Here is a 3,947-nt window from a genome sequence, read left to right on the forward strand (position 1 = left end):
ATGAGTTGGTACAGGGTCTCACTATGCAGCTCAGACGTAGTGATCCTGCTGTTTTCAGCCTCCCCTGCGTTGGGATTACAGGCCCGCGCCACCAAACCCGCGCCAACCATGGCTGGTCTCAGTGACCGGCTCAGCGTGCCTGGGGGTGTGGCTGGCGTGGCATGTGGTGCCAACCCTGGTCCTTGCACTTGCCTAAGCAAGTGCTTAGTCCCATTGAGCTATCTCGCCACCGACCCAGTTATCTTCTTTTATTTCAAACTGCTTCTTTCATTTTTTACTGATACTGGCTTTCAGGTCACTGGGAACTGTGTGTTCCAACAGAGCAGCGGCCGGCCGGCTGTTCTACCCTGGGCTTTACAGTGTGGCCTAGTGTGACGTAGTGTACACCCCTCCCCAGATCTTAATGTGCCCTGTGGCTTTTGTGTCTGGGCCAGAGTTGATGCTGACGTCATGGCCTGGCTTGGCTTATGAGTGGTCCTAGCTGAGACCTGTCAGTTAAGGCCCAGATGGGGGACGGGGGGACCCAAGAAGATGTTTTCCAGAGTTCACTTAGAGGCGCATATTAGAACCACGTGGCCTGTAGTTTTTTTTTTTTTTTTTAACTCAGGTCCTTGTGCTTGTCTGGGAAGTACTTATTCCACTGAGCCATCTCCCTGGCCCCTTGGCCTGTAGTGTTGAATCAGGACTTTTAGATTATATAGAGGAAATAAATGTAATTCCCAACCTGCTAGATATCAGATATACTGGCTTTTGTTCTCAAAAACTGAAGAATGGATTTTTAAAAAATTATTATTATTTTGTCTTTTTGAGACGAGGTCTTGCTATTCAGTTCAGGCTGGCCTTGGGCTCATGTTGTGATAGGTTTTTCAGAGGTGCTGTACGGAGACTGGAAAGATTAAAAAAAAAAAAGCCTTTATTAATTCCAAAGATATAGAGAGGATTGAGGGCAGGTGGGTCTGGTAGATCCTCTAGCCTGACACAAAGAAAGCGGAGACTTTCATGATGTTTAAAAATAACTGAGGAGCTGATTGGTGTCTTCCCTGACGTGGTGGGAAAGGTGAAAGGAAATTGCACCCTCGGCATGAGTTGGAGAAGAAGGGGGAAGGTGGTCTCTCGGAAGATAAGCTATTGTTTTAAGGGCTTCAGCCATATTAGATGACCACCATAATGATTTAGTAATTCATACTAGGGCCAGAATCTATCACTTTGTAGTCCAGTCTGGTCTCGAACTCATAATGATCCTCCTGCCTCAGCTAATGGAGGTTAAGAGTAAGACATTTTCTTTCTTTTTTGGTGGAACCAGGGATTGAATTTAGGCCCTTGCACTTGCCAGAGAAGCGCTTAATCTACTGAGCCTTCTCCCCGGCCCCAAGAAATTTTATTTCAAGAGAAACAGCTCCTGGGGGGCCCAGGGAGATAGCTCAGTGGCTTAAGCGCCTGCTTAGCAAGTACAAGGTTCTGAATTTGATCCCTGGTACCAACAAAGAGAGAGAGAGAAAGAGAGAGAGAGAGAGAGAGAGAGAGAGAGAGAGAGAGAGAGAGAGATAACTCCTGAGAGAGACACAGGAGGGAGCCTGAGTGAGTTGCCAGTCTCCACTTTCTAGAGGAAGTTTTATACAGCAAAATCACAAAAAGGGGTCCTCTTAGTTACTTTTTACTCGTCGCTGGGACAAATACCCGACACTCAAAATGAAGGAAGGAAAGGTTTATTTAGCTCACAGTTATTGGAGGGTTCAGTCCATAATCTGCTGGCTCCAAGGCAAATGACAGCAGTTCATTGAGAGAAAACAATGAAGAGCAGAGGAGGAGCAGCCGCTGCAGCGTCTGTCAAGCCTCTGTCTTCCTTCTATGCTGACTGCCAAGACTGGCGCTCCGCAGTGAAGATCGGAGCTCCTCAAAGTGGAGCGGGCTGCCAAGATCAAGCTCCTCAGAAGACTGGGACTTCTCCACCTAAGCGGGCAGGGCGGCTCCCTGCCTTTCTCAATTCCTGGGCCCTGCCCACCTGCGGGCTAGGCCCCCACGCTGAGATCTGCCGGAGCTGATTCAGCCAAGTTGACAGTGTATCAACTGACACACTATGGTGAAGCAGTAAGTAGCAGTGCGCTTGGTAGGCAGGTGATGCTGAGTCAGCGGGGAAGCAAGTCACATAGCAAATGGACATGGAAAGAACAAAGAACTTTTCAGGACGGGTTGGGTCTGAGGTCTTGGTCCAGCACCAAGAAGAATGATGTCTACCTAGACTTTGTTGGACCAGGTGTTACCAATTATCTCTTGGGGAGGCATGTAGGGATGGACATTCACCTTCTCCTTTGTTGTGTGTGTGGCCAGCTTAGCCCACCCTGGGGGTGGGGCTGGTGTATGTGGTGCCAGGGATCTAACTGCAGTCTTTATGTGCTTGCCTAAGCTTGCCTAAGCACACGCTTTAGACCGCTGAGCTACTTTGCCGGCCCTCGTCTTATCTTGAGGCCTGGCCCCCAACTGATACTCCTCTGGCCATAGTTGCAATGTGTTTCATTCTTGTCTTTTTTTTTTTTTTTTGGCAGAACCAGGGATTGAACTCAGGACCTTGCGCTTGCCGTGGAAGCACTTTTTCCACTGAGCCATCTCCCCTGCCCCTGTTTCATTCTTTGTCTTGTCTCTCTAGAGGGCTTAGCCCTGTCTGACTGCCTACAACATTTCTACCTGATTCAGCTGTCTATAATAGTGTGGGATGTTCTGGTAGGTGTTATGAGGGTGCTGTGCCACCTTTCTCCCTCTTCCTTGGGGTGTGCTCTGGGGTGGGCACAGCCCAGAGTGTTCTCTCTGTTCTGAGCCAGGTCCCAAGTTCCATGGAGGTCCTAAAGTCAAGATTAAGGCAGCCCGTAGGGGACAAAAGTGTTCCCTGCCTCAAGACCCAAGAGCAGCCCAGGAAAGATAACATCAGAGGTAGCTCTGGGCAGGAGGACAGGTGTGTGTACCTCTGGCCAGGATGGCAATCCCACATGAGAAATAAAAGGCATCAGAGGGCGAAAAAAGAGAAGCACTCTGAAGAGAAAAAGGAGTGAGGACCTCCGGAGCCACCAGAGGAGGGCTCTGGGGCTGGCAGTGCACACACAGAGCCTGGCCACAGGGAACCAGAGATGACCTGCTTTGGGAAAGGAGATGCCAAGCTCTCAGAGACAACGAGATGAGGTGAGCTCTGGGCGGAGAGAGTCAAAAGAGAAGATGTGGAAGGTCTAGCGGGGGCACAAAGGTATGGGAGTAGATGTAAAGAATGTGTGGAGAGCTGCGAAGGACCGCGCCTACAAGATGGCGCTGGTTTCCGCCTTCCACCCCCCCCCGTGGGTGAGCGCTCTCTGTGCACAACAACTCCTTATATGGCCAGGGCTGCAGTCATGATTCGCTTCCGCATATGCTGGACCCATGGGCGATCCCCACGTGGCGCACTGGGATTGGGCTCGGGAGTATATATTAGCCAAGGGCTGGGGGTTAATTGGAGAAGAAGAAGCTTGCTGTAAGGGGCCTGAATAAACCGCTGAAGGAAGAGCTGTGTGTTGAGTCTTCCGTGATGGCGAGGTCGTGCGCGACAAGAATGACCAGACCAAATCAGAGATCCTGGCACCCAGGAGAGAGAGGAAAAGGAAGGCCTACAAAGTAGGGGGAAAGAGGCCCCATATCTTAAGGGATAGAAGAGTGAAGAGTGACCTGGAATGAGATTGGCAGACTGTGGAGAGGACAGTATGCTTCGAGAGTGAACACAGGACCCAGTCAAGAAGACTAGGTATAGGAGCTGGCCAGATAGCTCAGCAGACTAAAGCGCCTGCTTAGGCAGAGTGCAGCGGCCAGAGTTCAATCCCCTGCATGCTGTGCTGGCCCCCAGGGCACGCTGAGATGGTGATTGATATTGGGCATGGTGGCGTGTGCCTGTAATCCCAGTGGTTGGGAGGCTGAAAACAGGAAAGTCACTA

The sequence above is a fragment of the Octodon degus genome, unplaced genomic scaffold (genome assembly GCF_000260255.1).
Source record: "Octodon degus isolate 3935 unplaced genomic scaffold, OctDeg1.0 scaffold00104, whole genome shotgun sequence".
Lineage (NCBI taxonomy): Eukaryota > Metazoa > Chordata > Mammalia > Rodentia > Octodontidae > Octodon > Octodon degus.